A 22922-nucleotide genomic window follows, 5' to 3' on the forward strand; every position below is an offset into this window, starting at 1 on the left:
GAGTTAAATTTACAAAACGTAGAAGGCAGTTTTATAGAAAAAAGGTGTGCTCTCATTTCCTTTTTCTCCATACACTAAGAATAGCCCATTCCTCTATTGGCATGCATAAAATATGTCACACTTTGTTTTGCTGATGCTTGTCAGTTCAGCACACATTTATTAGCTACCTCAGTATGAGCAAAAAGTGCACTGCATGGTGTGTCTGGACTGGGGGACTATGGGAAGACAGATGCTTCTAGAGCGGTGATACTTCTCCAGTATGACACCTGAGCATCCATCTGCCTCTTGCTCAGTTGATGGTTCCAGCAGGTAAAGCAGTGAAGAGTGCTTCCAGTCTCATGCCTGACTTAGATGGAAGGATTGGTCCTTAACATGCAAGCTCCTTGTTGAAGTACTATATCCAGAATACTGGCTCTCTCCTGATTGTTTCTCATTTCCCAAACTTGCAAACCATCACTTAGTATGTGTGTGTGTGTGTGTGTGGGAAAGGTATTCATGCAAGGGAAGCGATCAAATTAGACAATCTAAAAAGAATACTCACTGTACCTCGGTGACATAGGAGCAAGAAAAATGGATGACATTGACCAAGATAATATATTGTATGCATAAATCGACATGTTGAACTGAAACGCCCGTAGGTACCACCATTTAAAGATAATAAAAAAATAAGATAAAAGACCAGTTGTAGGTCTGTACTGTAATTTAGGTGAGATCCACATAGTTTTGCTGCATGCTGTCTTTCTGAGCTCACCACAAGATACTTAACTTCTTCATTGATTTCTCTTCTGTCTTCAGTATTCTACTACAGCAGCAGCAGAATGAGATAGGAGGGATTCAATAGACTATGGAGAATTCAGCCTTTCTCTATTGGTGGATAATCTTATATTTCATTCTAACCACTGTCCACTCTGTGCTGTAAACAACTATATTATGTTTGCCTCCATATCAAATTGTTTTAATGACTGACATTTTATACTGCATTCTGGTTTAGGGAAGGGATTTTTGCTTTGTTTTTACTCAATTCGGTTTTAATATTAGCTTTCAAACCAGGTGCTGGTGGCTCACACCTCGCTACTCAGGAGGCTGAGATCTGAGGAGCCAGGTTCGAAGCCAGTCCTGGCAGGAAAGTCTGTGAGACTCTTATCTCCAATAAATTATTCAGAAAAGGCCAGAAGTAAAGCTATGGCTCAAGTGGTAGGGCAATAGCATCGAACAAAAGAAGCTTGGTGACAGCACCCCAGCCCTGAATTCAAGTCTCACTAGGAGAGCATGTGTACACACACGCGCGTACGCATGCACACACACACACACACACACACACACACACACACACATCGGCTTTCTAATAATTTTAGCTAAGTTAAACGAATTAGCAAACAAACCCTTACTGGGATTTTTATTTAAATGTCTATAAAGCTATATGTTAACTAGGCAGAATTGACGTCCTTAAAATAGACTTGTCTTAAAGAGCTGTGCTGTTTCCATTAGTCATTTTTTATTTTTGTCAATGAAAGTCTTGAGGGTCCTACCCCCATCTCTCCCAATCTAGGTCGTACATTTCCCATTAAGATTCTATCTTAGCAGTTTGTAGTTTTGTTCTATTGGGAATGATGCTTCCTGCCTCCTCCCCATCCAGTGAGATGATGGTTCTATATCTTTTTCCAGAAACTTTATTGATTTAAAAAATTTAGCTCAAATACTTTTATCAATGAATTTCTGAAAATAGCAATAATTTTCCTGCTTCCTTTCTAATCAGTATAACTCTTTTTTTTTGTCTTCCTCTTATTATTTGCCAGAACCTGGCTGTGAATAGGTAGTGCTTTTGTGTGTATATGTGTGGGTGCAAGATTTTGCCATGTTGACTCCCGTAGTATTAACTTTAAGTGTAAATACAATTGTTTGTTGGTTAAAAAAAACTGTTTATGTGTTCAATGAGACAGATTTCTGTTTCTAGTACTTGAAGAGGGTTTATAAATAGTGGATGTGGGACTGTATTGACGTGTGTGTGTGTGTGTGTGTGTGCGGTGCTGGTCCTAGGGCTTGAACTCAGGGCCTGAGTGCTGTCCCTGAGCTAATGCTCTACCACTAGAACCACAGCTCCACTTCCAGCTTTTTTTTTTTTTTTTGGTGGTGGTTAATTGGAGATAAGAGTCTCACAGACTTTCCTGTTGGGGCTGGTTTTGAACCACGATCCTCAGATCTCAGCTTGCTGAGTGGCTAGGATTGCAGGCATGAGTCACAAGTGCCCAGCTCTTTTTATCTTTTCATGATAAAATTGTATAATTGTTTTTCACTTGGCACACCAGTAGAATTATTATAATTTCAACAACTAGCCTGTCCTTGCTTTCCAACAATAGGTTGTAACAGGTCTTTAAATTAGCTACCAAATTTTGTTTACTATTAGAGCTGAGATTTTATAGCTCCATTTACAAGTAATATTATTCTATAAATTTTTATTTGGTATAGGATTTTGCATCATGCTTATATTTGCCTGAACTGTGTGGCATTTTATATTATGTTCTTCAACATTTAAACAGATCCGCAATGGTCTTTTTTTCTGTTTTTTGTTTGTGTATTTGTTTGTAGGTAGTGGAGCTTGAAATCTGGGCCTCTTACTCACTTGGCTGGTGTTCTACCACTTGAACCACACCTCCAGCCTTACCTTCGGCTGGCCTCACTCCGGGCCAGGGCTTCCGGTCCTTGCTGTGAGTACACACCCAGATCACCACATTCTGTTTTCCTTCGGGGAGATGGAATATCCTGGACTTGGAACGGGTCCTGGCACCACGATTCTCTCCATTTCAGCCTCCTATGGAGCTTAGGAGGACAGGCACACACCACTGTGCCCTGTGGGTTGAGAAAGGGTCTAGTATACTTTTCTGCCCAGGCTATTCTCAAACCTTGATCCTCTTGATCTCAGACTCCCAAGTAGCAAGGGTTACAGGCCACCAACTCCTGGCTCTTTTATTTTACTATTCTTAAAAGTTTAAGAAACTGATTTGTTGAATGGTAACTCCTTTGTGCAACTACTTAAAGACAATTATAAAGCCAAGCACTAGAGGCTCATACCTGTAATCCTAGTTACTCAGGAGGCTGAGCTCTGAAGACAGTGGTTCAGGCAGGAAAGTCTGTGAGACTCTTTATCTCCAATAAACTACCCTTCCTAGCCCTCCAAAATAAATAAATAAAAAAAAAAGCCAAAAGTGGTGCTGTGGCTCAAGTGGTAGAGCACTAGCCTTGACCAACAGAAGCTCAGGGACAGTATCCTGAGTTCAAATGTCACAACTGCCCCCCCCCACAGATCATGCAAATATAATCTAAAACACTTAAGAAACATATCAGTGTGATTAATATAATCAGACTACTTAAACTATATATGTGATAAAGGAAATGAGAAACGTGAAATGAGTCTGAGTGTTGAAAGGGCAGATGAGCTAGGAGAGACTTGTGGAGGGGTGACTGATGGATTAGACACATAAATGGACATATAAAATTGTCACCCTGTGGCATAGCCATCTGAAGTTTTAAAATAATAATAATAAAAACATTGCCTTATATCAGGGATTTTTGAAGATCTAGCTATTTGAAATTTTATCTTAGTTGTATTATTCTTTTCCAATATCACTTTACATCAATCAATTTTTTGGTAATTTTGTTTTTTCCCCCAGAATGATAACATTTGTTTAGGTTTCCAAAGCAATGTGTTCCTCTGGGAACCCAGTGGCACATGATTTTCTTGTACAATCATTTCCTACTTGTCATTACAGATTCCTCCAGGAAGAGTTAAGCTATCGGCCAGGCAGATCGAAATATTAATTTGATCATTTGAGAAGGGAGAACACGGAGAAGGCCTTTGTGGAGGGTTCTCTAGTTTGTTCACCTTGATAGCGCTTTGACACCTGACATTCAAATTTAACGTTAAGTTCCAAGACAACGTCGGAAAGGAAGAGGGGGCTCTGTGCCATTTGTCAGCCCCTCAAGGTCAGGGTTATGACAATTCCAACCCCTTAGGACCCTCTTTATCCGACTCGGATTTGCCCACATCTGAAACCTATCCTGAATGTAGTCTCAGCAAAATAACTTTCTACCCTGCCTCACCCTAATCAGATTCCTTTGGGGTGAAGAGCTCCAGGATTTCAATCTCAAGACTCCCCACCACTGGGCAAGCACAGTCAACTTTCAAAACAGCTTACCAATGTGCTATCAATTAGTTTTCGGAAACCAGTGGCATACTAGAATGGCCTCATTTGCTTCCTGCTTTAAGCAGAAAAATTGGATTTCAAACGCTTTTCCTAATCTGGATCTCTGCAATATTATAATAAACTTCTTACATCTGTCATCATCAGCCTTCTCCTTACAGCCTTTACCTTTTATGTTTCAAAGAAGGGAGGCTGGGGCGCCCTCTCTTTCTTTTTTTTTATTCAAACACTGTTTGGGGACAGCTAGCTCTTGGGGATTAGTGACATCTTTTTGGCTGGGGTGATAGAAGACCGGAACAAATTTAGGATTGCCCTGGCTACCAGCCACATTCCATCCTTCTTAACTTGAAGGCACAACTCTTGTTTGGGGAGTTTTCTGACAGCCAAAATAAAAGTCTGACCTAAAGCTCTCTCTATACTATCATTCTTGAGAACCTTGATTATGTCCTAAAGGCAGTGGTTTCAAAGTAAACACTGAAGTCTATGTGCACCGGAAGTCATCTCTGGTGGTGAGGTAAATGCAGATTCCCAGGCCTACTTGCAGCTCTCATGGAATGGAAGCTAAAATCTGTAGGGCTAAGGTATCACCTGCATTTGAACACTTCCCCAGGAGATTTCTAGGCAATGAGGAAACCATGATGAAAGAACTGACTTGGTTACTTGATTTAGAGTTCATTTGATGGTTTCCCTCAGAGGCAGCAGCAGGGGATGAATGGTTCAGGATAGAGTCAGGTGAGGCACCCTTTCAGTCTGGGCCATTACTTGCTCTCTATGAGATGCCAAGGAATAGGCACAGACTCTCTGCCTTTATTTCCTTATTTGTCTAGCACTCATGATGCAGATTTCACAGTCTTGATGAAGTGGGGATATAAAGGTCACCTAGTACAAAGCAAATTTCTGATAAACGTTTTCTCTTAGTTTCTCAAGAGAGCTTAGCTAAGAGGAAGGACATACACACCTGCAAATTAGAGTACTGTTGAGCTATGTTCTTCTTGATGTTAGCTCTTCCTGAGGTAATGGAGTTCCATGTCTCAGTCTGGGCATTGCTAGCTTTTAGCTTTTTAAAGATGTTCCAATAGAGCTTGGGCACTGGTGGCTCCTGCCTGTAATTCTAGCTACTCAGGAGGCTACTCAGGATGGCTAATTACTATCCAAAAATTGTGATTCCAAGCCAGCTGGGGCAGGGAAATCCCCGAGACTTTTATCTCCAAGGAAGTAGGGCTGTGGCTCAAAGTGGTAGAAGTGCTGTCTCCAGCAAAGAAACTCAGGGACAGTGCCCAGGCTGAGTTCAAGCCCCACAACTTCCATTCATATAAGATTTTTCAGAAGCTCTGTACTCCTCACCACTACAAATCTCTATCAATTTCAAATTGACCCACACAGGATGTTAGAACCAAGTTACACAAGCAGGGCCTGGCTGTCCCCCATACTCCATAATCAAGAGGCTAATTCAAGAAGGTAGCATTTGAAAAGCTACAGTCTCGTGACCACTCTATTAGAGCTGTCAAAGGAGTCTTACTCATCTTTCTCCCTTGAAGAATATTCTGAAATTTGGGGTCTTGGTTTTTTTCCACTTTAGAAATGTCTTTCTCTGCTGGGTACTGGTAGCTTGCATCCATAATCCTAGCTACTCAGGAGGCAGAGATCAGAGGATCAAAGCCAGCCTGGGCAGACAAATTTGAGAAACTCTAACCTTCAACTAACTAGCAAAAAGCACAAAAGTAGAGCTGGGGGTTCAAGTGGTACAATGGCAGCCTTAAATACAAAGGTCAAGCAAGAGTATGATATGAGGCCCTGAGTTCAAGCCCCAGGTGCATACACACACACACACACACACACACACACACACACACACCTCAAAAAAAGAGACAGAAAAGAACGGAAGGAAAGAAAGGAAAGGAAGAAATAAACTAAAAGAAGAAAGAAAGACAGAGAAGGAAGGAAGGAAGGAAAGAAAGAAAGAGAGAAAGAAAGAGAGAAAGAGAGGAAGTTTCTCATTCCTTTACAAGTTACTGTTTGTAGATGGTTTCAACGGGGGCAAGAAGGAGAGGGTAAGTTGGGGGTTCTGACCCCTACTGTAAGAAGTCTGAAATACAAGAGAGTATGTTTAACGGTGTATACAAAACCCCAGGCATTCTCAGAGGGGCTATAGAAGCTTTGAAAAGTGTGTGTGTGTGTGTGTGTGTGTGTGTGTGTGTGTGTGTGCGCGCGCGCGCGCATGCATACGCACATGGGGCCAGGGCTACAATCTGCACTTCATAGCCCCTTTTAACCCAGGCTGCATCTCTGCAGGTAATGCATTTCACGTTTTAGGCTCTACGTATGAATTTGTTTGAAGAAAGATTGTCATTGTTAAACACTGAACAACCATCTTTGAAAATTACCGTTGTAGCCCGCTATATTAAAGTTTGCATTACAACTGAACGCACTGAAGTTTCATCGGGAAAGTTAAAAGCCTAAGTGAAGGGCTCACAGTTGGAACAAATCAATTTCAACAAACATAGCCAACGCTGACTGTGGCTGACTGTGGCTGACTGCGGGGCTAAGTAAGGACTAGAATCACCAAGAAACATGTGCTCTGATTGCAGGTCTTGCAAAGCCTAGCACACAGCACAAGAGAAACACATAATTAAGCATAGTCCATACAAATAAGCAAAATATAAATGCCATGGGAACTCAGTTGTGGATAGAACTCATAGATGACACTGGAAGTTAAGTCTGTGGAAGGTGTTGGGTATGGTTCTTTCTGCCTCTCTCTGTGTCTCCGTCTGTTTCTCTCTTGTATTCTCCACCCTCCCTTTCCCTGTGAAATGACATTTGTACAGATGAAGAAACTGAAACTTAGAAAGTCCGTGTTTTGCCCAAGTTCATACAATTAGTAAGTGTCAGAAGTTTTGATTCTAACATTGGGAATCTGGCCTCAGGAACTCATATCCTTCTCCATTAGGAAACTCTAAGAACTTCTTAGCAGGCTGTGAGTGATTTTTGCTCTAGTCCCCCAAGTGATGAGGGTTTTCTATGGGGACAGGAGAAGACTTCAAGGAATCACTCCAGGCAGTGAATGCCCTGTACAGATCTGGTCCTGACAACATATTGGAACAATGAAAATGCACATGGAACCACATTTTTAAAGTTGGTGTAACTGCCCCCTCCCAGAATGGAGACCTTAAGTCCTAGTACTCATAGAAGAGAATCTTGCTGTCATTTTTTAGACAAGTTTGGGATAGGAAGTAGCACAAGGGATGAATTTGGTAGTTGCCAGCTCCCTCAGCTGTATGGTACCAGGCAAGTTACTGAACTTCTCTGTACCTCTGTCTCCTCATTTGTAAGATAGGTGCATAACAACCAATGATATTAAGAAAAGGAAAAGGAATAGTGTACCAACAAATACATATCATATTGCCTTTGGAAGGTAAGTATTCAACAAGTGGTAGCTAATTGTTTTGACCAGATATCAGTCTCATAGGGCAGAGCTAAGATTTTAGTAATAAATCTATATACACACATATATACATACACATGCATACATATGTATCTATGTATCTATACATGTATATAGCATTTGCACCTGAACTGTACATGCTTTAGTTCATCTTTACAATAGCTCTATAAAGTAGATAATATTATCTCCATGATAATATCATCACCATGATTCATAAAGGGTGGGACTGAGGATGAGAGAACTGATTCCAGTGTCTGATTGCAGAGTTCTTTTTTTTCTGAATAATTATGTATTTACTGTCAAAGTGATGTACAGAGGGGTTACAGTTTCATACATAAGGCAGTGGGTACATTTCTTGTACTATTTGTTACCTCCTCCCTCATTTCCCCCTTCCCCCTCCCTCTTTCTCTCTCCTCCCATGAATTGTTCAGTTGGTTTACACCATGATTGCAGAGTTCTTTAAAATCAGAACTGGCTGTCTTTCCATTGTATTGCTTGGGAACTTAAGCATGATTTGCTATAGGTAGGAACTTCATAGCATGCTTCACTGGCAAGAGACATATTTGGAACAAATGGGCTTTGTAACAATCTTTTCATATTATCTCAAGAAAATGATAGCCAATGGGTTTTATGCCTCTTTAATGGTCTATAAACTCTTGCTTAAGGTCTTGAAGCAGGCTCCTAGCTATTTTATCTGCCATTCCACAAGCATGCTTTACTTTTTTACATCTCTGTGTAAGTTAGCTTTAAGGAATCACTTCAATACCTGTTGACTTAAAACTACAGTTGTTTAACTTACGATCTATTGACCCTTATTGTAGTCTAGGCTGGCACTCTACCACTTGAGCCATACCTCCACTTCTGGCCTTTTCCTGGTTAACTTGAAATAAGAGTCTCATAGACTTTTCTGCTTGTGCTCATACTATATGTGAATGTGTGCAAAAGTGGGGAGGGGCTTACAATGGCTTGATCTCCTAGTTCCTTTGACACCCCCCAAGACCAGATTAGATACAGAAAATGACAAAATTACTGAACTAGAGTTGAAAGAAATGCACAAAATTCAACCCAGAGAAGAGGAGATATTAAGAGACAATGAAATCTGGGATTAGGGGTGTAGTTCAGTAGCAGTGCATTTGGCTGGCAGACACAAGGCCCTGGGAGGGTGGGGGTGGGTAAGGGGGTTTGCAGAGAGACAGAGCGAGACAAAGAGAGACAGAGAGAATAAGACAGGGAGACTAGAAAGAGTTGTACAGGAAGGCAAAAGACAGCCTAAACCAGCTCATGTTGACCGCAGTGAGTTGAATTGCAGCTGAATCACTCTTGCCTTAATTTTCCCTGCTTAAAGCCGCTCTTCACGAATTGATCATTTTGTTATATTCCGCGGAATTCCTGGAATTGCCTGGAGATCATTGACCTTGCTGGGCGAATTTGTTCAGTCATAGCTCTCCACGTTCAATGTTCCTCCTTCTTCATGATAATTGTCAAACACAGCAACCCCATAGCAAGATAAAAACAGAACTTATGCTTCTAATACAAGGGAAGCCTGGAGATTAATTAAAAGCACATCTTATTCATTTACATAATTAGCAAATTATTTCTGACACTAGTCCTAATAAACTAGGATTTGTTTGACAAATGTGATGATTTGTTCTGGGGATAAATATGTATCCTTTGTAAATACATTTTGAAGTTGATGGAGAACTGAGCCTTTAAATAGGAAATTGTACAAAACTGCCCTTCTCATGATCCTCAGCCCCGGGTAGGCAGACAGACCCACACAAGGGGGTGGAGAGGGAGTGGATGCTTCGTAGCCTCAGCTGATAATTCCAGAATCGATTTTTCTTATCACTGTTACAATGACAGACAGTGATTTTTCAACCTTGACCTCAATTTTCTAGCTCTTTCATGACCCCCAGGACACCCTCCCCCTTCCTTCCATCTTAAATATTCCTTTAATGGCCTTTAATTCCTCAGTGCCTATTTTAACCTAAATAAAAATTCATCTTTTCTACCTTCAAGAGGCCGCTCAGATCATACCTTTTCTGTGAAATTCTGCACTGAATTCCCTGGCAGGATTAACCGAACTCTCCTTAGTGCATCTCTCTACCAGCCATTCCTTTCCAGGGCAATTATATGTAAGCAGATAGAGAGCTCGGGGAAGGCGGAGCGAGACCGTGAACTTACATGTCTCCATCCGACAAGTGCTTGTCCCACAGAAGCCTGATTGGTTCCTGTGAATAGAAGCAGTGTTTCTGGAACACTGGGTTAACATCACCTAGGCAAAGACCCACAATGGTGATACTTAATTGGGTGGTGTGTTTTATTATTTTTTTTTAGTGCTTTATGTATGGTTTTCTGTCTTATCTCTAATTTCACAGATAAGAAGCCAGGAGCTAGTGGCTTACCCCTGTAATCCTAGCTACTCAGGAGGTTGAAATCTGAAAATCATGGTTCAAAGCCAGCCGGAGCAAACAAATCTATAAAACCTGTATCTCCAATTAACCTGCAAAACAAGATGGAGGAGTGGAGGAGTGGCTCAAGTACTAGAGCACCAGTCATGAGCCACAAAGGTGAGTCAGAGCATGAGGCCAAGAGTTCAAGCCCAGTACCAGTGCGCGCGTGCATGCGCATGTGCACACACACACAGAGATGGAGAGAGAGAGAAAGAAAAGCTTGGAAAGAAAAAGTAATACTCAGGGCAGCCCTGTAGTTTGTGCAAGGTAGGAGCCAATGCCAAGGTGGTAGAAGGGAAGTAGCAAAGTCACTAGTCTGTGGAGAGATAACTTCATTAATTTTCTCTCCATTCAAATCCAGCTCCGCCTTCTCCAGTTCTTTTCTTCCTGAGATCAGAGAGGCAGTCTTTGAAGGGAGAGAGACCCACTGCGGAGGAGCTGAATAGGAACTGACCCCCACGCGGGGTCCATTTTCTTGCGGAAGCAGCAATAATCATAATGCTCACTTGAACTTGCCACTTACTTTCCTTCTCTTCAGCGCTGGAGTCTGAAATTACCCGCTGATGTCTTTGGCATCTGAACAGAGGAGAGTCTGGGGACCCCGAAGTGAATTATTGTGGAGACATTCTCCCTGTGCTCAGGGCTCTGAATGCCTTTAGTGAATGAGCCAACCTGGGGTAGGGTTGGGGGGGGGGCAGTTCAATAGGCAGGGTGATGGGTAGGAAGCTGTGATTTTGTTTCCACAGGAGTGGCTGGCGGTCTCTCAGGGGCAACATTGGATTTAAAACGTTTGTCACAAAGGCCCATGGAGAACCACACCAAAGTTACTTACACAAACAAAATCCCAATTCCTCAGAGCCCTTGGGAATGTCGGGGGATTGTTTCATAGAGGATTAGCAGCACTGGTGAAAATGAATAAGTTCTTGATTTCTTTCTCCATGAACAATGGCACTCACTAATGTGAGCATTGGTATGTGTAGATGTCTGCGTGTGTGTGTGTGTGTGTGTGTGTGTGTGTGTGTGTGTGTGTGTGTGCTTGAACTCGGGGCCTTTATTTCTCCTTGGGCTTTTTATGTTTTATTTTTGCCTCAAGGCTGGTGCACTACCATTGGAGCCACACTTCCACGTCTGGCCTTTTTGCTGGTTGATTGGAGATAAGAGTCTCACAGAGTTGTCTGCCTGGGCTGCTTTCACACTCAGATTTCAGCCTCCTAGGTAGCTAGGATTACAGGCATGAGACACTGGCTATGGTGTTTTTGTTCTTTCTTTCTTTTTTTTTTTTTGAGGTATGAGCACACTTGCATTGTTTACTCTTGTGCAATAGAGAGAGAGAGCGAGCGAGCGAGAGAGAACTCATGAGTCTCTAGGAGTCTTCAAGTGAGCTCTTCTTGCATGCATCTTTTGGCAACCTAGAGGGTAGAGTTTCCCCAGAGCATAGACCTGCCTGGCCACCTCTCTATCTCTTTCCCAACTTGTAGTCTTCCGCCTGCTGCTGCACTGGAGACAATCAAGTGAGCTCTTGAGCCCTGTCAGTGGGTAGGCAGCCGCCTCAGGGTGGCATTCTCCCAGGCAGCGGTTCCTGACCTTCAAGCATCGGAAGAACTGTGATTCCGTGTGCCATGCCAGCTCAGCTGGACTGGGTGGAGCCCTTTCGAAGCTTTTATGATGCACAGTGGGAATCTGGGGCCAGTGGTCCCCATGGGAGCTGCTGTCAATCACAAGCTGCCCTCTGTAGCTGAGGACAGATGCTCAAGCGAGTGACCGAGAAGCATAGAGTTGGCCCTTGTCCGAATTGGGAGCAAAATACATCCACGCTCCTACTTCCTAAGAAACTATGCTTTGTATACCAGGAGCTGCCTGGCTCGGCACGGACCCATGGCCTGGCACAGACTATGGGGTCTTTGACCTAGTACTTTATTTTCACTTGACTGCCTGGTTGGCCTTGACCCAAATCTTTTATTCAGATTGTGCTTCTAGATTACTCATCAGACTCCAAACGACAACCAAGAAGCGGAGGGGGGGGGGGGGGGGGCAAAGGAAAAAAAAAAACTCAGCTCAAATGGTTTCCATTACAATGGTTTGCTTAAGATGACACAAAGGTGTAAGAGGATACATAACCAGTGGAAGGCAGGGTTTGAAGTTTGATCTTGTCCCAGGCTCGTGATAAATGTAGTTTTTTTTTTCTTTTTTTTTTTCCTCAAAGATGGCAATGCCTGTAGTTCCCAGTCAGCCGTATGGTCAGCAGGGACAAACCAGACACCAGATCGCATACTGTCTTCAATGAATTAAATGAGATGATGAACACATTCTTACAAAACAGGCTCTGTGTGATGTGCTTTTGTCCAATGGCAGGCGAACCTCAGTGTTCTGAGCATGTTTTAGGTAAGATAGGCTAAGCTACGGTGAACACATATCAGGTGACTTTAAAGCATTTTTTATGGTGTGGGGGATTGAATTCAGAGATGCATGCCTGCAAGGCAGGCTTTTTCCCCACTGATTTATATCTTGAGATTTTTGTTTTGTTTTATTTTGTGCCTGTGCTAGGGTTTGAACTCAGAGCCTGAGTGTTGCCTCTTTGTATTTTTGCTCAAGGCTGGCACCCTACCACTTGAACCCAAGTTCCACTTTGGGCTTTTTGGTAGTTAGTTGGAGATAGAATCACAGACTTTCCTCTCCCTGCTGGTTTTGAACTCTAATCTTCAGATCTCACTCTCCTGAGTACCTAGTATTACAGGTGTGAGCCACTGGTACCAGGCATTGCCAGACCTTTAACAAGACCAGGTCTTGTCATGTGGCCTAGGCAGACTTTGAACTGTAGACCTCAAATTCCAACCTTCTGAGTAGCTAGCTGGGATTACAGGAGTGAACCATCGTGCCTGACTTTAAACGCATTTTTGACTTATGTTGCTTTCAACTCATGAGTAGAGCCTCCATCATGCTGAGAGGCATTTGTACTGAGCACAACAATTGTGTGTTAGGGAAAAAAGAGAGAGAGGAAGCTGATAAACTACCTATCTTCTGGGAATTCACAATCCAGTTAGGAGAGTCAGGAAAGACAACAGGCAGGCAGGAGAACTGTTCAAGGGGACCAGAGGAAAGGTGAAGAGCCATTCCAGGATAGTTGACAGCTAAGATGAATGGGGCACAGTCAAGCAGGTGGGAAAAGCTACAAGACCAAAACTCTGTGGGCTGCTTAAACAACAACTGTGATCCTTGTATGTTCTTGGGACGCGGAGGGGGATATGAAGGAGATATCAGGGCCTCGGTTGGGGGGTGTAGAGCTTATAGGCCAAGCTAGAAGTGTAGACTAGGGCTCCCAGGTGTATGGTTGGTCTCTAGGGGGTGCTGCAGTCCAAGTCACGATGTTCCAAGGGGGATGGTATACTCGAATTTGATTGGATAGCACAAGTATCACAAGCTCTGAGCTGAAGACAGTAGGTGCCCCAGGATAGTGACATTGGAAACTAGGTACTGGCTTTTCTGTCCTGGGCGTGCACGATCCTCCTCTATGACTAGGCCTCTGGAGGAGAGAGCTGGGCCAAGACAAGGCCGTATGTCAGAGTCCCAGGCCCTTGAGCGACAGCCCAGCTGTGACAGCCGGGATGACCAGGGAAAGGCAAATATGGCTCAACAGGTTTACACACGGAGATGGATTCCAGGAGGTAGACTAAACCCAGATCCCGCCAGCCAGTGCTAGGAGCCATGCAGTATACTGTCTCTTGGATGTCAAATATGTCAGAAATACAGCTGCAAAGCAGGCACCAGGGAAGGCAGAGACTGATACAACGACTTCAAATCCAAAAGGAATTCCAGTTCGATCTTAGGAGGCCTGTCTTCTGTTCCTGACAGGTAATAAGCTTCTGTGCTTTGCAGCTTTCCCAGGGTCTAGAGAACTTCCCTGATTACAGCCCCTGGGGAAGCAGAGCCCGTGCTCGCCACCTCTGACAGCTACCAGCCAATTCCCACCTAGCTCAGCCCGGGCCTGCCAGGGACCTAGAGTGGAGTACGCCACTCCCTCCTGCCCCACCCGTGCCTTCTATTCTTCTGAGCATGGACCATGGCTCCAACAGGCTTATCCTCTAACAATGCTTCCTAACTTACTCTAAACCCTCTGAGTCAGATATCGTGGCTCGTGCCTGTAATCCTAGCTACTCAGGAGGCTGAGATCTGAGGATCACACCTCAAAGGCAGCTCAGGCAGGAAAGACTGCGAGACTCTTATCTCCAATTGACTACCAAAAAGTGCAGAAGTGGAGCTGAGGCTCAAGTGGTAGAGTGCTAGCCTGGAGTAAAAAAGGCCAGAGACAGTGCCAAGGCCCGGAATACAAGCTCCAGGACAGGCACACACACACACACACACACACACACACACACACACACACACACACACACACATTACCCTCTTCATGGTGGCAGGTCTCCCTCCCAGTGAAAGCAAATTTCAGCTCTTTAGGGACCAACCCAGACTCTATCCTTTTACCCTTGTGAGTAGTGTTTTCAGAATAACTACTAACATTTCTGATATTTTCTCCATCGACCAAATGCGCACAACACACACATACATACCTGCACTTACACACACACACACACACACACACACACACACACACACACATCTCCTGGGTCATTTATTGACAATCTCCAGAAGCCATAACTAGATCTCTGTTCTCCTCTCCCCTCCATCATTAATTTCTAAATTGAGCTTTCCTTGTAGGGTTGTGAAGAAATGATTTCACCAAGACTCCATCAAGGCCATGTCCTGATCCCCGGCCCCAGTTTGGCATCCTGCCCCAGATCCAAAGCCAACATGTAGTCACCCTTTTGACCTTGAGCCTAAGGCCAATGAGTGTCATCCACTTAATCTTGAATTGTGGGAAACAGGTGTCTGTAGTGATCCCCAGGGCATAGGTGACACCCTGGTGCTGACTTCTCCGTGTCCTTCCTGATGCCAGCCCATATCTGACTGGAGCAGCAGAAACTGGAAAGGGGCTGGAGAGAGCTCCAGAGGGCCTTGAGGGGGTGGGGGGGTGAAGAAGTGGGGGAGAGGTGGGCACCTTCAGGAAGATAAGGCTGGGTGCCCTTCTTCCTGGTAAGCCAGGGCTAGCCAAGGCTCTATCTGTGGTTTTTGCTTGGAAAAACAGATTTCAGCAGTTTGCTGCATGACAAAGGCTGCCTGCAGCCATCTGGAGGTCAGGCTGGGTTCAGAGTGCAGGAATCTTCTGGAATGAGGCTGCTAGGGTGGGAGGGAGGTGGGGCTGGAAGCAAGAGGGTGTGGGGGACCCTGCGTAGGATAAAGTGAACCCAGCCTTGGGATTAGGTGAACTTGCTAGAAGGCCTGGGTGCTTTTCCAAGCTCTGCCCCAGGGAATATTTTTATCTCCTTAATCTCAAGCAGAAACTGAAGTCAGACAAGTAGGGGGCCTGGGGGAACTGGTGGCTTAGGAAGGGGCTTAGCTCCAGTTCAGAACCCCAATTCCTGCTGAGACCCGCAGCTCTTCATCCTTACCCCCTACCCCCCAGACACAGTTTCCTAAGGTAGTCAAAGGAAGGAATTTACATGAAAAAGAGAATAACAAGAATTCTGCTGCATTAAAAAAAAAACTTGCAAAAGAAATAATTTTTTAAAATTTCCAGACAGTCCAGGCAGAACATAGAGGTGAAGTCGCCTACTTCCAATTACACGTCTGTCTTTTTAAAGGGTTTACTATGTGAAAATTGTGTCTCTTACATTTTTAGACTTGTTAAGTAATTTATATAAAGCATGTGTGTGTGTGTGCGAGCGCGCGTGCGCACGTGCCAGTAAAATACTAGGACTTGGGGCTTGAACTCAAGGCCTTGAGCTTTGATTGGACTCAAAGCTGGTGCTCTACTACTTGAGCCACAACCTCTACTTACAGCTTTTGCTATTGAGTAGGCTTTTTTTTTTCCTGCCTGTGCTAGTTTTGAACCATGATCCTCAGCCTCCCAAGTAGCTAGGATTATAGATAGGAGCCACCAGTGCCCAAACAAAGTTTTAGGTTTTGTTTCCTTTTATTTTGTGGTATTGGGGTTTGAATTCAGGGGCCTTGCAATGTAAGGCACTCTACCACCTGAGCCATGGCCTCAATTCCTGTTGACTTGAACTATGTTTATCACTTTTTGCCTGGCAATGACTTCAGATCAGGATCCTCTGGCCTATGGCCCCTGGGTAGCTGAGCTGACACAGCTGAGTTATTTGTTGAGATTCAGTTTGTTAACTGTTTGCCTAGGCTGGCCTTGTATCCCATCCCTTCTCATTTCTGCCTCCTGAGTAGCCACTGTGCCCAGTCCTAAAAATTCTGATGAAGGATAAAATACTTGTTGGGCATGTTGGGAGGGAGCATGTGGTTCTGGGGTGGGTGTGAGCAGGGATGCCGGTGGGGGGCGGGGCAGAGGCACAGCAACAGTGACCAAGTGGGCTGAGGCATTGATTTAGACCCCCTGTGATGACCCCCCTCCGGGCTGATCATGCTGAGGCCACCTCAGAAGATCTAGCTTGTCTCCATGAGGACCTCAGTGTGGCTTGGAAGAAGTTGTTGCAGAAACGGCTGCTGGACCAGGTGCAGATCACATCTGGACTCCTGACAGGTGTCTTGAAGACTGGGGCACCTATTTTTGCCATGGAGACTGGTAATCGACATAGACCCTCATGGACTGCCAAGAGCATATTTCAGAACAGAGTGGATTCCCAAGCAGTGGGGGTTCAGACTTACCAGAGAGTCCTCCACTGAGATTTGTTTGCATGACAAGGAGGAGAGTATTCTGACCAGACCCTCCTGGATGACCAATGATTCTCCCCAAGTAATGGAGAACTGAGCCCTCCAGGCCAGCATCTATGAAGGCTCATATCTCTGCCATGGAGGAGGACAATCTGCACAGACCTTCCTTAACCATCAGTAACAACAATTGTCCAACCACTGTAGGCCCTCATATAGTTGAGGCTGGAGCCCCCAAACAGATACCTACTGGGGTTCATATCTTTTGCCTTGAAGGAGGGAAATGTAGACAAGACCATCCCAATGACTAACAACGGCGTTATGATCAACTTAAAAACCTGAAATCCTGGGGACCAAGCTGCGGTTCTCAAAGGTGCCAAGTCTAAGTCAACAACAGAAGAGATTAAACCGTGAGAAATCACCTTACCCCACAAGAAAGGGCATGTTACCACGAGCCTCCAAAGAGGCAGCCAAACCCCTGGGCTCTTCACTTCAGAAGTGAATCCCTCAGTTGAGGGCCCAATTGTTGGACTCCTGTCTGCCAAGGCCAAATCTGCTGTTGATGAAGCTAAATTGCACAGGGCTGTCTCAACAACCAACAGTGGCCAACATACCTCCAGTGCCCTGTTAGTTGAAGGCGGGGCCAGCAAAAACCCAGCTGCTGAGGAATGTTCTGCAGCCTAAAGGATTAAACAATGCAGAGGCAAGGTACCCCCAAAGCTCACCAAGACTCCAAGGTGATTCACCTTGAGTCCTCCAAAGGCAGATGTCACCAAGACTTGAGCACCCTGAAAAAGCAGAAGTCACCAAGACAGTGCAATTTGAGCCAAAAAGAAAAAATTAAAACTGCTAAGCCTCTTGCTTCTGGGGATAAATCAATAGCAAAGGACATTAAACGGAGCCAGGCCACCTCAAATACCAAGAGGGGCCTGAAGTATAGAGTTGCCCATTCATGAACAGCTATGCTGCCTTCCAAGCAAAGGTTCTGAGTTGAAAGTTGAAGGGGGAAAACAGCACAGGGCCACCTTGTTTGCAGCAAGAGCATGTGTGTGCAAGAAGCAGAGAGCCCCCCAATTAAGGTTGAGGCCACAGCTGTTGAAATCCAGGCTGTGAGAACAAATTCAACAGCAGACGCCACTAAACTGGACAAGGCCACCTAAATCATTAAGATCACGAATGAAACTCTAAGCCCCTCCAAAGTAGCAAACCAACTCACTGGACTCCTTATGGCCAGAGGTAATTCATTCCAAGAGGGTAAGATCCACAGGCCCTCAGTGGCCACTAATAACATATATATCACCACAAGGCCCCTAAGAGCAGAGGACCCAGCCACTGGACTTGGCTGCCAGGGCTAATTCGATGACAAACACAGCTGAACAACTCAAGGATGCCTCAACCACAACAATGGTGTTTTACAGGGCTAATTGAGAGGTGTTTAAATGGCAGTGGGCCAATCGTGCTGCCAATATCCCTCGATTTCATCCCCTCCGCCCCCAGAAGAAAAACCACAAGTGCTTCCCAAACTTGAATACAGCAAGGGTGAACACTTAATGCCCCATTCATTACCAGTCCTTGTGCCTTAGCAATTACTTGGAGTGAATGGCAGATATGCCCAGGTGAACACATGGATTCTAAGAATATATTTCATGATTTCCCCAGATGTCACCGAATGTTAGAGACCAAAATAAATCTTGCTTCACACCCCCCTCAAAAAAACAACAACCAACCCACCAAATTTGGAAGATAACTTAAAAGAGAAGACAATGGAGGCACCAGCAATGATAAGCATTTGGGAAATAGAAATTCAAATTCATCCAGAACAGCTGCAACAAAGCAGGAAGTGGTTTCTTAAGGGCCATCACACATCCTTTCTGGAATATTTACTTCCACGTACTGAGGAACCTAACAAGCCACCAAAGTAGAGTGTTTTCCAAGTTTATGGAGAGATAGAAGCAAGGAGGTAGGAGTCTATGTCAAAATAGATGAAACCAGTTGGGCACTGGTGGCTCATTGCCTGTAATGCTAGCTACTCAGGAGGCAGAAATCTGAGGATCACAGTTTAAAGCCAGGCCAGGAAGGAAAGTCTGTGAGACTCTTACCTCTAATAAACTACTGGAGGAAAAAAGCCAGAAGTGGAGCTGTGGCTCAAGTGGTAGAACATTATCCTTGAACAAAAAGAAGCTTATAGACAGCACCCAGGCCCTAAGTTCAAGCCCCAGGACTGGCATAAAAATAAATAAACATGTGTAAAACCAACTACAGACCTTAAAGAACAACCCTTTAAAAAGCTGGAGGTGATAAGATAGTTACCAGTAGCTAGTCAGGCCTTTCAAACAAAGGAGGTACTGGATACAAACAGACAAGCATCGCAGGATGAGAAAACCTGTAATGATAGACTTGCTCAGAAAAGGAATGAACTTAGCAAATTGCTATGAAAAAGGCAATCTCTGCAGAGAGAAAAAAATAATGTAGACTAGATATTAAAGAGCTGAGAGTTTATCAAGGGAAAAGACACAAGACAGAACCTGGGATTGTCAGGGAGGTTTGTTATGAAGACTTTGGTACCAAGACAAACAAGGAAAACAACAGAAAAGACTAAAGCCAATTTATCCATTCAGCAACTGGAAATAAGAGCCTAAGTAGAAACTGAAGGAGAACAATAAAACAATTAAAGGAAGAAATGCTAATGTGGGAGAAAGTAGACTAAAAGACTGATAAGAGCATAACAGTCATCAATACCCAAAAGAAGATTCTCCAAACATCACACACTGTCAAAAAGACATCAAATCAAGAAAAAAATCTGAAGTATTTTTTTACAATTATTCATGAAATTAAATATGGAATGTCATTCACAGAAATTCCTCTATGAGGAAGTCTTTTGATCTGCAGGGAATGGAAAATTTCCACGGTGGATTATCATTTTGGAGTTTTTCATAACAATGGTTTTTAGCTATATAACATGGATTCTATTTTCCCAAGGAAGAGCACCGTGGAAGTGTCTAGAATCTAACTGATTAGATTGCAATTAGCATCTCAGTAAAAGGGAAATTCTAGATAATTTTATTTGAAGTTTCTTTTCCCTACTAACTTACAGTTTCTGGGATGCATAAAGTTAATTATATTTTTCCATAAAAGAAGCATGCCTGAAACATTGGATCATACTCTCAGGCGACCTGCCAGGCCCACAAATGACTGGTCAGTTCTTCTTCTGTCATGAATACATGTGTATGTTTGGCAGTCATGACAGACAGATGATTGACCCGTCGTTTGGGGACTGGGAATACGATCCAATGTTTCAGCCATACTCCTGCCAGGGAAAGTAGAATCCATTTTATGTGTTCCAAACGTTGTAAGTGATGAAAAACATCAAATAGAATTTTTCATGTTATTTATATATGAAAGATATTTATCTAAAATTAGGCTGAAAACAGAATTATTCAATGTGCTTTCAGGTCCAGCTTTAAAAGGTTTAGTAAAACACACACACACACACAAACACACTTACACACACACACACACACTACATTTTTGAGGAATTGTAAACAATGAAAAACTTCAAAAATAAGTTTCCAGAACTCTTCCTTTATTTGCATGTGAAATGAGTTCATGTAAAATTGCATGGAAGATATATTCTTCCATGTGGTTTAGTTTCAGTGTTAACGTTTTTCATATGTACTTTATAATGCTTCCAAGACTTTGTAAGGACTGCAAAGTTTCCAGCATAATTTTTCCTTATGACGTCAGAAAAGAAATCAGATTAACATCGGATTCTCCAGTGTAAATGTGAAATTCTATAAATATATTAATAAAACTAATTAGAATAATCTTTCTTCAACTTAACAAAAAAGAACACAATTATGTATTCCTTCTCCCCCCCAACCCCCACTGTTGTGAGGCTGGAACTCAGAACCTGGGTACTGTCTCTGAGCTCCTTTTTGCTCAAGGCTAGCACTCTACCACTTTGAACTACAGTTCCACTTCTGGTTTTTGAGTGATTAATTTGAGATAGAAATCTCACAGGGACTTTTCTTCCCTGAGCTGATTTAGAACCATGATTGTCAGATCGCCACTCCATCAGTATCTAGGATGACAGACATGAGCCACCAGAGCCTGGAAAATTCTTTCTTAAAAGAAAAAAAAAATTTAAGGTGCTGGTGGCTCACATTTGTTATCCTAGCTACTCAGGTGGCTGAGATCTGAAGCAAGAAAGTCTATGAGATTCTTGTCTCCAATTAACTACCAAAAAACCAGAAGGGACACTGTGGCTCAAGTGGTAGAGCATCAGCCTTGAGTATAAAAAAGCTAAGGGACAGAACCCAAGCCTTAAACAAACAAACAAAAATGGGACAACTTGAAATGAGACTCTTCCTGGCATGTGGAGTTGTGTGGTGGCTATCGTGTCCTAAGTGACTTTTCTACCCTCATATAACCAGTTAAGTGACAAAGCCAGGCTTCAAGGTGAATCTCTTTCCATGATTTCATGCTACTGAATTTCAGGCAGGGAAAGTCTTATAGACAGATCCATCAAATATTTCTCATGTTTCCCCTGTATGCTTAAGTGTTCCTGTCTTTCCACTTGGGAGTGAGAATTGCTCATTCAGCCATTTCTTTCCTACATTACTTGAATTCTTTCCACTGTGGCTCCCTGCGGCTGGGCTGGGATCTCTCTTGGCTACTCTCAGTGGAGTATTTGAAGTCTCCTTTTGGAAGGCACTGGGGGTTGTTTCCCAGGTCTTCCTGACAAGTGCGGATGCTTGGCCTGATGGGAAACCTTCCTCTTACCTTGACGTTTTTATCCTTGCATGTGACTAGGCCCTGCTATCTCCCCTGGGATCCCATTTCTTCCTCTGTTGTTGCTCCCTTTGGGTTCTGGCTCCTGGATCTGCCCTGACCACCATCCTCCTCTGTGACCCTGAGGGCCTTTGTGCGACTGTCATTCTGAATGGCTTTGCTTGTCGCTCCCTGACTTGGTTCCGAAATGAATTAATTCATCCCTGACTCTGCTCCCCTTACCCCGCCTCTGCACCTACATTCACAACTTGACAATCTTTGAGATTTAATCAAGTAGTTCATTGAGCAATCCAGGTGTATACCCACCTGATTTGAAGTGATTTCATTTAATGAAGATGATCATGTGGCCCTGGTTTTCTGGGGCAGCCCTCATTTCAAACATCCTGTCTCTTTGTCTTCACACACACACACACACACACACACACACACACACACACACACACAAAGTACTGACATTATGGTATTTGGGAATAGAAAAAGAAATCTTAAAAAAAAAAAAAAAAGATGAGAAGGGACTATGAATCCCTGAACAGACTATGTCCAACCTATGTGGCAGGATACAGAGTTCTCTGATAAACTTAAGCCAGAGCAGCTTTGTTTTTGTTTAGTTTCAAAAAATGCTATCCAGACACTTATGGCTCCCGTATTTATAATCCTAGTCACTCTGGAGGCTGAGATATGAGGATTATATTCAAAGACAGAACCAGGCCGAAAGGTCCCAGAGACTCTTAATGTCCAAGTAACCAGCCAAAAGCCAAAAGTGGAGGTATGGCTCAAGTGGTAGCACCTCAGCCTTGAGGGAAAAAGCCAAGTGAAAAATGTAAGACCTGGAAAACATAAGATCGTTTAATCACACACACACACACACACACACACACACACACACACACACACACACATCACACACAATGTCATCAGTCACCATCATTGGTATGTTGTTGCCCCCACTTTTTGTAAAACCAAAACCAAAATAAACAACATACTTCATATGTCTTTATTAGATGGTCATGAAAGCATTGCAGTTTGTCTTCTGCGTTTTCCCAGGCGTATCTTGATATTGTGCCTACTGTGCCAATCTAAGTGGGGTGGGGCCTTCACTGTGAGAGCTTTCCATATCCTGCCTGTCTCCAAGTCCACAGGGGAATGTTGACCCCTGGGCTTGGCTTTGCCTGGACCTTAGCTATAATGCCCGCCCTTATCCCCAGCTTCAATGAGTTCAATGGGGCCTTCCAGAAAGCCAAAGCAGCTCATCCCTAGAATTTCACTCTAGGCCATCCCAGACATGGTCGCCACTGTGGAAAGAGG

The sequence above is a fragment of the Perognathus longimembris genome, chromosome 23 (assembly GCF_023159225.1).
Source record: "Perognathus longimembris pacificus isolate PPM17 chromosome 23, ASM2315922v1, whole genome shotgun sequence".
Classification (NCBI taxonomy): domain Eukaryota; kingdom Metazoa; phylum Chordata; class Mammalia; order Rodentia; family Heteromyidae; genus Perognathus; species Perognathus longimembris.